Source organism: Lissotriton vulgaris, chromosome 9 (genome assembly GCF_964263255.1).
Source record: "Lissotriton vulgaris chromosome 9, aLisVul1.2, whole genome shotgun sequence".
NCBI lineage: Eukaryota > Metazoa > Chordata > Amphibia > Caudata > Salamandridae > Lissotriton > Lissotriton vulgaris.
Window position 1 is genome coordinate 947290016 of NC_141697.1, and position 12092 is coordinate 947302107.

Consider the following 12092-nt stretch of genomic DNA (forward strand, 5'->3'; position numbering starts at 1 on the left):
TTTTAAAGCATACTAACTTGAGGCAGTTTCAGGCTTGCTGGTCAAGACTGGGAGGCACTACTCTATACTCACATATCAATCAAGGAGAAGGTGTCGCAGTCTGACCTATCACATCCCCCATTTGCCAGTTGCCAAAAGAGGTATGGGACCATTAGGCCTCATGTTTGTGTATGACACGAGGAGATTGTAGGAGCTTGGACAAAAGCTGGTGCTCAGGGTATCATTGCGACCAAAACATGCTTTCCCAATTTTCCTGCTCCATGAACAATTGATCTTTATCAAATGTCCAACTTTTTGTGTTTTTAGTCCGACTAGGGTACTCAACAAGTAAAGGTAACTCCTTAGGGTATATTTTTAGGTGAACAACCTTTACAAAGCAACTTTTACCACGCAGTGCCTTTACAACGTGGTATTTACAACGCAAACCATTACAACGCATTGCGCTGGGGGGCTCTCTAGGATAGGGAATAAGTTTAATTTACTATCGAACACCTTCCCTAGTGTCCACGGGGACTGGTATTGGAATAGTAAATTAAACATTTCACTATCCAGCACCCCAAAGCGCTATGCGTTGTAATGGTTTGCGATGTAAAAACCGTGTTGTAAAGGCATGCGTTGTAATGTCATACATCCATATTTTTATGATACATTTTTATACCAGCTAAAATCCAGTTCTAATTTATCTGGGAACTTCCAGTTGAGCCTGCCAAGGTGGTACTCACCTACCACCGGTGTGAATAGATTGCCTGTGATGCAGCATGCTATGATACGTTGTGGGTGAGGCGATTGTTTAAACATCTTTGGATTGTGGCAGGTCTGGAGAGGTCCCCCCAGTAATAAGAGCAAGGCATTGGTTGTGCAAATCTGTATGTGTAGGGACGTTAGGCCTTGGTTCATTTCCTCTTTCTCTCTATTATAGGATTTTGCAAAACTACTGCAAGCTTTCCCCCGTTCGGAGGTGTGAAAGCATAGAATGTGGAATGCATGAATTTTTACAGGTTTTACTTTACAAAAATTATGTGGGGAAATGCAACGGCACAGCAATGTCAAAGCAAACCCTAAATTCATTATTTAGGTAAATTTCCAACTTGCATCCCTATCGGGATTTCTTCAGATCTTGCAACAAGCTTCTCTGATGTTTGTCTTTTTTCCTTCATTTCAGGTTTCTTCATTTTATTTTAGTAAAGAAATAAAAGACCTGAGGTACTGTGAAGCGAGAGAGAGATGAAAAGATATCAGGGGCAAAGTGACAAGTGAGGATACTGTTTTGTGTAAGGAGATGTTTTCCCATAAGGAAAAGCTAATAGGGTGTTCATATTGTTGTCAGAACTAGTGGTGATTTTGTCAGTGTTGACAACTTTCCTCAAGCCCTCCATTTGAGTGCACGTCTGTGAGAATCTAAAGATAAATAAAGAACACATTTTGAGTTTTTCAACGAAGGAGCTTTTAAGGGTGTTTTTACGTTCAACTATAGGTAATCAATGTTATACATGAGTTAACTTATATTTGCGAATTTGTTATCTTTTAGATTTTTTTATAGAATTTATTTAAAAATAGGCATATTATACATATGTAAAATTCAATCAGTCTGATTGGATACAACTGGACTCTGTGTGTACACATATTCTCTGTATAGTATGAAATTGCAGGTGCACTTTGTGTATGGTACTAGGCAGCGGAGCATTCAATGAAGTAGGCTAGATAACGTATCTAATTGCTCCCATCAAAGAATATATTTAAAAAATCTGTTTATAGTGTTTTGTAATTAAAATAGCTTGAGATTGGCTATTATCTATAAATGTGTAATCAGGAAACCATAGGAATGCTGAAACGGTCTCAATTGTGTATGAATATGTTTAATCAAGACAATGTAGACAGAATATATTGTATTTTGAAAAATATAGTTACTTATGACTTACAATAATAAAATATTTTTGTTCTCTTGTTTGTTATCTTAACTGCCCGGAAGAAGATGTTATGAACTGAGAACCATATGTTGACTGCAACCTGCGAGAAACATGTTTTATAAAGAACACCTATGGCGTACTTATGAAGAATGATTTGTTAATACTACAGACAATCAAAATTGCAAACTTCACGCATTTTACCATCCCCTTGGCAGGAACGCTCAGTTTATGGACCGCTTAATGGAGATCATCACGGCTAATTTGTCTTTTCATTCTAATGATACATTCCTTGATGACTTTCATTTGCATTGGGATAACTCTAAAGACAATTTAATCGATATCCTTAAAGAGTTCCTTGATGAACTATCCTTCACACAAACCTGCTCTCTCCCTACTCATGCAAAAGGTGCTACCTTAGATTGGATCATCTCCAGAGACAATGTTGTTAAAATAGGCTCAATTAATCCATGTGATTGGTCGGACCACCACACCATAGCATTTCAAATACCGTTCAAAAAAAGAAAAAAAACTTGCACCTCTCAAAAATAAACATTGGATACAGGACACAAAAAAACGTAAACAATGTAAATCTAATTGCACGCTGTTAGAGAAAGCTTCACCCACCAGACAATTTGGGTAAAGTGAACGATCTCACTATAACTCTACAATGTCTAACATAATCAGCTCGACAGCTCCTTTAAAACTGAAAAGAATTCATGATCAAGATAAAAATCCATGGTTCAATGAACCGCTAAATGATGAAAGGAGAAACCTCAGACTCACTGAAAGGAAATAGAGGCATCACTTCACATCATCCCATTTACAGATTCTAAGAAAGACCAGAAACGTCTACAACAAAAGCATTCTCAGATCAAAAATAGATTTCTTTAGTTCTGAACTTGACAATGCCAAAAATAGACCGCGTAAACTATTTGAGTTGATAAAACCTCAATTGAACAGGCTTGCTAAACCCTCACATAAATCACCATAGTCCAAATCAACTGAGATGAATTCTCCTCTTTTTTCTCATCCAAAGCCAACACCCTGGAAATTGAACTACTGACAGCTGCTGATGCACTCTCCCTCCTGCATATTCTTCATCCTGAACCTCTTCACCCTCCATTGCCAAACTCCAAAAACGAAGCACAATGGTCGCACTTCAAGCTATATGACCACAATGACATTACTAGAACCATATTGCCAATTGATCCTAATAATCGCTACAATGATCCCCTCCCATCCAAATGCCTTTTGTTACTCCACCAATCTATCGTCCCCAGTTTCACCTACATAATCAATGCTTCCGTATCTCAAGGTTCCTTACCTGACTACCTCAAGACTGGTCAAGTCCTTTCTATCTTAAAAAAGCATACAGGGAATTCTGCCGACCCAAACGATTTTAGGCCTTTGAACAACATTCCTCTTTTAGCCAAAGTACTAGAAAAATGTGTGCAACAACAGCTGAGCCAACAGATTCAGAAATTCAATTTCGGTTTAGACCTGGTCACAATACCTAATCTGCAAATCTTCATATAGTGGATGATGCTCTTTTGGCTCTTGATCACAACGAAACCTGCATACTAGTTCTTCTTGACTAGTCTTCTGCATTTGACACTGTTAACCACAAAATGCTGCTACCCAGACTCGAAAACAGGGTGGGACTTTCAGGTACAGTGTTGGCCTGGTTAAAATCTTTTTTGCAGAACAGAACCCAAACATTTTTGATCAACCACAATTTATCCTTACCTTCCCCTATCTCAATTGGTGTTCCACAAGGCTCTACTCTCTCCCCTTCACTGTTTAACCTTTATGTCGAACCACTCACTGATACTCTCCAGCATACTAACACCTCCTACCACATGTATGCTGATGATACCCAGATTTACATGAAAATCTTATCTCTGGAGGAGATCAAGTCAATGGCTGATGTCTTAAAGGTCACCTAACATTGGCTAACCTGCAATCATCTTAAACTCAATCTACAAAACACTGAATTCCTCTTGATTTCCCTGCCCAATAGCTCAGCAGATGTTAAGGATGGACCAAGTCGATCACTGCTCTAAACTGTACTCCTGTCCTGGTTGACTCCTCCAAATCCCTGGGTTTACTCTTGACAAGAACTTAAACATGCAATCTCACATCAACTCGAAGGCCAAAAGCACCCACTTTCACTTGAGCTAGCTCAGGAAATTAAAACAATTAATTTCATCTACTAACCTTAAAATGGCAGTCAATCCATGGTCATTTCTAGGATCGAGTATGGTTGCACTACACTTTCAGGCTTACCCAAGATCTCCACCGCTCCCTTTAAAACATGCCTAAACATTGCAGCAAGACTCCTTACTGGATCAAAGAAATTGGACTACATCCCTCCATATTTGAAGGCTTTGAACTGGCTTTCATTTGAAGCCAGAATTCAACTTAAACTGGCTTGTATATCCCACAAAGCCATTCACCACAAAATGGGGGGAGGAAGACCCTTGCAGAGCGTCAGGGATCTAGTCCTGAAACCACCCTTATTCCAGAAGAAGAAAACCTATGACAGAGCCTTCTCGAGAGCGGCGCCTAGAATCTGGAACTCGCTTCCCCCTCACATCAGAAGAATGAGCTCTACTTCTGCCTTCAAGAAGGAAGCTAAGATCTTCCTTATGACCAAATTCTTACCATAAGCTGTCGACTTAACTCAATCCTTACCACCCTGCAACTGACGCTGCCACCCAGCCCTTTCCTATCATTTCCTTTAGCTGTGACTCTGCTCTCTCCAACTAACTCTATCAGAACAACTATGGGGCATATTAGCAAGAAGCTCGTTAAAATTATCCCTGTTTTAGCGGCAGGAAACTGCTGCTAAAGCGGCGATAATGGGCTTGATAATATGTGCTATAGAATTCCAATAGAAGCCCAGGTTAGCTGTCCTGCACATCTAACCTGGGCTTCTATTGGAATTTTATAGCGCATATTATTAAGCCCATTATCGCCGCTTTATCACCAGTTTCCTGCCGCTAAAACGGCGATAATTTTAACGAGCTTCTTGCTAATATGGCCCTTTGTGCCTGAACTCTGCATTACAGCAAGTCCTTACTAGCTGAGATATATCATTTATTGTACGCTTGTGTAGCTATTTTTCCTATAACGTCCTCAAAGTCACATTGTTTAACTCAAGTACTCTGCATTGACCCTGTTTTACTCGTATTTTACTGTAATGAAATGAAATGAAAATTATATTTATATAGCGCATAAACTACCCTGAGGCCTCGCAGCGCTTGTGGCTAGAATCAGAGAAACAACAGAACACTGTGCTCGCAGATAGATCCAAACACATGAGTTTTTAAGAGCTTTCTAAATGTCAACAGATTGCAATTCTCTCTGAGGGTAAGGGGACGGGAGTTCCAGATCTTTGCGGCATTGAATGAGAACGAACGGCCACCCCAGCGGGCCCTGTTTATCTTATTGGAGGTGGCCAGGTGGAATGAGCTGGAGCGCAAAGTTCTGTGGGGGAGAGAGGGAGTGACTAGAGGATGCATTATGGCTGACCCGGTCTTCCATATAGATTTCTGGGTCAGACACATGGCTTTGAACTGTATCCTGGCTGCAATAGGGAGCCAATGCAATTTCCTCAGGGCGGGTTTGGCAGACTGCCAGCGTGGAATTTGGTAAAGCAGTCGAGCTGCACAGTTCTGAGTTACCTGAAGCTTGTTAATTGCAGCCAGGGGGGCTCCAAGATAGAAAGCGTTACCATAGTCCAGGCGAGAGAGTATCAAGGCCTGGATCATGATTCTCCTCGCCTATAACGGGAGTAAGGGGAGAATCTTCTGGAGCATTCTCATCAAACCATAACAGGTAGATGAGGTTTTGGTGGCCTGAAAAGTGAAATCAAGAGAACTGTCCATCCAAATTCCCAGGCTCTTTATCTGTTTCTTAGGGGGAGGGGGAGGTCCCAGACAGATTGGCCATAGGGGGGCAAGAATGTTGGGCAATGGATTGCCTAGCAACATAATTTCTGTTTTTTCCTCATTTAGTCTGAGGCAGGAAAGTTCCATCCACCTGGCTACTGCCTCTAGGCAGGGACCCAGAGTGCCAGAGGACCCCTCAGCTTGATTTAGTGAGACCACAAGCTGAGTGTCGTCTGCATAGGTGATAATTTTAATGCCAAATGGATGGACTAGCCCCGCCAGAGGTCTCATATAGACATTAAAAAGTGTGGGGCTCAGGGCAGAGCCCCGAGGGACCCCACAGCTGAGTGGCAGCTTGGTGGAAACAACCTCTCCCTCAAAGACCTGAAAGAAACGCACGTCAAGAAAGGAGACAAGCCATGTCAGCGCTGCGCCCGACACTCCCATGCCACTAAGTCGATGGAATGGCATGGTTAACCGTATCGAACGCAGCGCTGAGATCTAACAAAATAATAGCTGCCTTCCCTCCCTGGTCCAGCAAACTCCTTGTTTCCTCTGTCACTGCCAGCAGGGCTGTCTCTGCCCTATGTTGGGGGTGGAAGCCCGTCTGAGAAGTACACAGCAGGTTGTTGGACTCTAGGTACTCAACTAGGATGTTATTGATATGTTTCTCAACCAATTTGCTCATTCAGGGCAGGAGGGAGATAGGGCGATAGTTGGATAGATTGCATTGGTCCAAATTGGGTTTCTTTAGAAGAGCCCTGACCATTGCACATTTCCATGATGTGGGAACTTCGCCCGAGGTGATCAAGGTGTTAAGGACATCGAGGATAGCTGGACGGATCAAGTCAATGACGGAAGTAAGATATTGTGGTGGTGCTGGATCCATGGGGGAGCCTGAGGTGACTTTGGAGATTATTTTATCCAGAGAAGCAGTGTCTAGGAGAGTGAATTGTTTCAGCATGCAGGTACACGGGGAGCTAGGGCTAACTATTGCAGCTGCATCTAGCTCAGAATTATTGGGGGCAAAAGAGGCATAAATAGTTTGAATCTTCTGGTAAAAGAAGATTGTTAAGTTGTTACAACGAGCGAGTGCTCCTTCTAAAGGTACTGATTCTTGAAGAGGAGTAATCAATGATTTTGCTATCTGAAAGATTTACTTTGGTGAGTTTGCAGCTGTATTAATTTTTGTTTCATAGAAGAGAGCTTGTGCTGCCTTGATTTCGGTTTTGTAAAGCCTAATTGCTATCCTATATTCTACCTTCCTACTATGAGAGAGGTCTTGTCTCCAATTCCTCTCGAGCCTGCGACAAGATTGTTTTAAGTCCCTCAATTTGGATGTGAACCATGGGGCTACTTTTTGCCTCTTTATGCAGTGAATAGATTCCTTAGGAAGAACTAAATCAAGGGAGTTTTGAATCCAGTTATTAAAATTACTGCTGGCCATATTGGGATTAAGTACCTTTGTGGGTTTAAGGTCAGCAAGAACAGTTTCCAATTGATTAGAGGAGAGTTTGGACCACTTTCTACCCCACTGTTTTTTGGGTTCTTGGGCAGATGGGGATCTCCCAGTTGCCCAAGTCAAAGGTATTAAGTAATGGTCTGTCCAGGGAAGGGGCATGGGCGTTTCAGTGGTCAGGGTTTCGATGTTACTGAATACATGATCTAAGAGATGGCCTTTGTTATGTGTCGGGGAAAACCCTTTTTGTACCAGGTCAATCGCTTGAAGGCTCAGCCGAAGATTATTGACTGAGAGATCAAGAGAGTTGTCTAGGTGTATATTTAAGTCGCCCAGCACAGTAAAGTTGGCAGAAGTGAGTGCTAAATTGGCAGCTAGGTCAACGAGGTTAGAGATGAAGTGACCTAAAGCTCCTGGCAGTCGATAAATTAGAAGACATGAGAAGGTGTTTATCGGAGAAAACTCTAGCGAAAAAGACATACTTTCACAGTGTACCTCATGATTCGTTTTATTGTTTATCGCCTTTTATTGTAACTTTGTTTTTTTCTTATCATTATGTACTTGATAAGCGCTCTGGTACCCTTGGGCTACGTTGGCGCTATATAAAACATTCAATACATAAATAAATGATTACAAATGATATAAAAAATGCCCACTTGTGGCCTATAGGCCCTATCAAACCTTGTGTTTTTATACAGAGATAAGATTTATGATATGGGAAAATAGAATCTGAGACCTTTTTATAGATCCATCGAAAAGAGAAATTTTTTAGGAAATACAAGATTAGAATTTTAAAAAATATGATTTTGACTAAAATATACAAAAAATATTTTTCTGATGTGTAATTAATTAAATCCATACAGAAGCAAGTGGCTCCCCACTACAATATGATGTATTGCCTAAATGTTTGAGCCAGAAGGGATACTGGCAACGTGGGTGTAGGCGGCGGAAGGCCCTTGGTATCAGTTAACACTGCAATAAAAATTACTTCAAGGTGGCAAATGATGGCAGCACAAGGCACATGCAATTGCTTAGTGTCACTGTCAAAAGTAATGTGTAAATAAGTAATACCTTATGTTGACAGATAACAGGTAGCCACTTAGCTAAACAGTCAAAGACTGTTCACCTATAGTTGTATTACACTGAAGGTTAACATCAATGAAATTGCTGATGCTGCTCACCACCCTTTGCACTATGATAAAAGAAGATGAAGGAGAAGTAGGAGGGAAGTTAATCAGAGAGCAAGGATCCATGTAATCTAGATTTTGCATACTTTAGAGATTCTCTAATATTTGCCTTTTATAGGTTTAGCTGCAGAGCTCATGCTTTGCAGTGGGACTTTATAAGGGTTTAGTTTGCACTGGATGCCTTCCTGATTGAGAGACAGAATATCAAGATTATCCATAGATATAAGGTGTTTTTACTCCATGTCATGCTACAGCAGCCGTATGTTGGCAAATTCTCAGTCAGGATTGGCAAATCAATGACATATGTATACATGGAAGCTCTAGGCTAAGCTAGTTTTCTTGCCTAAATCTGCGCTCTTCTTTTAGAACACTCATGTTCATAATATTGATTGTGTATGTTGGGATACATCTCATTTTCAGCAATGTACACAGTGTGATTTTAAGGATTTTAGGGTTCCCGGGCCAAAATTATTTTGTGCCCCCCTGTACAGAACACATTTTAATGTTATTACCCATTTCATGCCCACATGATGTCAAACAATACTAAATTATAAGCTAAATGTTAACATAGTCACACAGAAACAGTTGAACCATATCTTGCCCAGTTTGCAGAAAATCACTAAAATGACACTGATTTTGAGCAGCAGAGTTAGAAGTAATGGTAGCTAGAGAGGGAAAGAGTTTCAGAGACAGAAAAAGAATAGACATAGGTCAAATATAGAGAAAGTTCTGTTTCCAAGGGGGCATCTTGAAAGGTGGTGGGGGCCCTGGGCAGTTGCCTACTCTGCATGTCTTAAAACATCTCTTAATGTACAGTTAGGGCACAGGTGTTAAATGGAGTGAATTGTGGCTGCCTGCGTCATGTCCAGCATGATCCTTATGGCAGGCATGAGCTTAGTGCCACACCCTCCTGCCATGTCCTCTCCCTACAACCAAGGAATACACCCCTGTCCCTTATGTGGTGGTGGAGGTTACCTTTGCAGCAGATGTTGGGGCATTGACGTGGCCTACAGGCTTAAAGGGGTGCTCTAGCCTCCAACCAGACTGCAACTCCATCTGTCGCTTCCAACCAGGTCCTGGATGGTGAGGGTCCCATTCTTCTCCCTCCCCATCTACACCTAAAGAATTAGGAGGCATAAGGCCTTATTATTAGGTGGAGGAATTACTACCACCCTTTATGTATGGGGCATACTCAGGATAGTTTTGGCTGTTTTTGACCACTGGGGCACACTGGGAAGCCTGACATTTGTTAGAGGTGGGTGAGCCACTGAAAGCTCGAATAGGCTCAAGCCAGATGCCTGACTTTGGCTCGGCTCGAGGTCCCCTTGGAACCTCAAGTCCAAAACAAACAGATCCTTCCCTGGAAATAATGTGGCCTGGTTGCCACAGCTGCCCACCATGTATCATCAGAATCAGGTTTGAATCCTGACCTGGGCACATCATCTTATAACTCCCCTCAAATCTCCCTGTCGTGAAAAAAATATTTTATGTAGTCTATGTCTGCGGTGAATGGCTCTTGGGTCCTTGGGCAGAGTTTGTGCTATGTAAAACTGTACCAAATAAATGATGGATTCTGCTTGTCACTCACGCTGTAATCTCATTCTTCAAGAATTGAGGACAAAGCAAAAGCCTTTGATGTCAGAGACATTCAAACCCCTTTAATGTTGCTCCATCTATAGTAAGAACCCAGGCAACATTCAAGGTGTACATGACAAGTCTACAGCTTTCATCAGGGTGGAAGCAAGAATGTTTGTCAGCTCATTTTCAAAAACTCGAACTTGGAAGACACCTGATCATATTCTATGCATACTTACACGCCAAATAGTTTTAGGGCTCAGCTCGTGCACGAGCGTCTGGAGCCAGAGCGGATCCTTGGCTCTGCTCCTGTCCTTGTTAAATTGTTTGCTCACCCACCTCTAGCATTTGGTACCTTCCTCAGGCACGAACAGAGCAGGGAGGCTGAACGAAAGGGGGAGCTGGACATGTTGTACGGTTGCAGTGGTAACGTGATTAACCCCAAACAGTCGCATGCAGGCGTAAAACGCCACAGCGAGCTTCCCCAGATTTACATTCAAGCACGTGTGTGTGTCACTAATGGTAGATTGTATGATATACACATGCCAGTGATTGATATCACATAACTTAATATAAAATATTATTCAGTTTCTAGATCTTTATTTCGGCGATTGGCATAAAAGTACAGAATAAATACATAAAAATATAAAATAATATATGCATTTATATTTTAACCCATATTCGCTCCTTCTAGGAGACAGGTACCAAGAGGTTGCTGACGAAATATAGCGGGCTACATACATGTGAAAGCCTATTGGTCAGGCCTTGACTAGCTGGTGTGATAGTTATTATGTTTATATTATAAACATATGCCATAAAAATAAAAATAAGCAAAGAAAAAAAACATGCCTCTTTCTAAAGGTTTGTGGCAAAGTGCTTGAAATAAGAATGATCATTAGACATGAGCCATTGGATATTATTTTAATAGAGCCGTAAAGGTAAGTACTAAATGTACTTAGAACTCGTATAGAAATACTTTTTCCTTTAGTTGCAAATTACAGTAAAATATGATTACTGTTGATACAAATAGAAGGCCCTATTGGCTTTGAAATACTGTAGCCTAAAAACATACTTTAAACACACAAGAATGACTACAAAAATAGGCAATTGTATAAGAATGCAAAGAAAAGGCATTGCAGAGCAAACATTTTGGCCCACCAGCACACAAATGCATTCCTTTTTAGGCAGAAGTGCACATGTGGTCACTCATGGTGCCAGAGAGCCAATGGGTGAATGGTTTGAGCGTGTGCTTCATGCTCCGTGATGTGGTGGCCGGAAACCGAGTGTGAATACCAGTTTAAAATCAATGGAAGCAGATCCCTGAAACAGAACCCTTCTATGTATGCAAATAGGTATTTACTCTTTACTTAGGGCTCTTCAGGTCTTGCCTAGGCAGTGCATGCACTCGCTTCGAGACATGCTGTATCTAGAATATGCAAAAAGAATAACTGATGGATCGAATGCTGAAACAATGTCTTACATTCACCTCCATACAGCGAGCTGAGCCTAAATCCATTATTGTTTGCACACCATGCCATTCCAGTTTAGACACAGTCATATGCAAATCAGTCTTGACCTTGCTCCCCATGAGAACAGTTCAGGCCTACCTGCAAGACAAGGTCCTCCCTGGACCATAAACAAGCATTCTGAGGCCAGTTTCATGGTATCATCCCTCACCAGTCAGGCTAGCAGCGGTATGGTGAGCATGGGATCCAAGTCTGGGCATACCCTTCCCACTTAGGGCGACAAATGCAAAAAGAACAATTGATGGATGGAATGCTGAACAATGTCAAACATTCACCCCCAGTTCAGAGATCTGGCCATAAATCCATTGTTTTTTTGCACACAATTCCACTTCAGACCCAGCCATATGCAAATCAGTCTTGACCCTGCTCCCCATGGGAACAGTCCAGCCTCAACTGCCAGGTCAGGACCTCTCTGGACCGGAAACAAACATCCTTGGACCTGTTTCAGAGTATCACCCTGTTCAAAATCGGGGTCTCTAGTTGGTAATGGTTTGCACCACTGTCCAAATTGGGACTCTTCCTTCTAGTCCGGATAAGGGGGATAC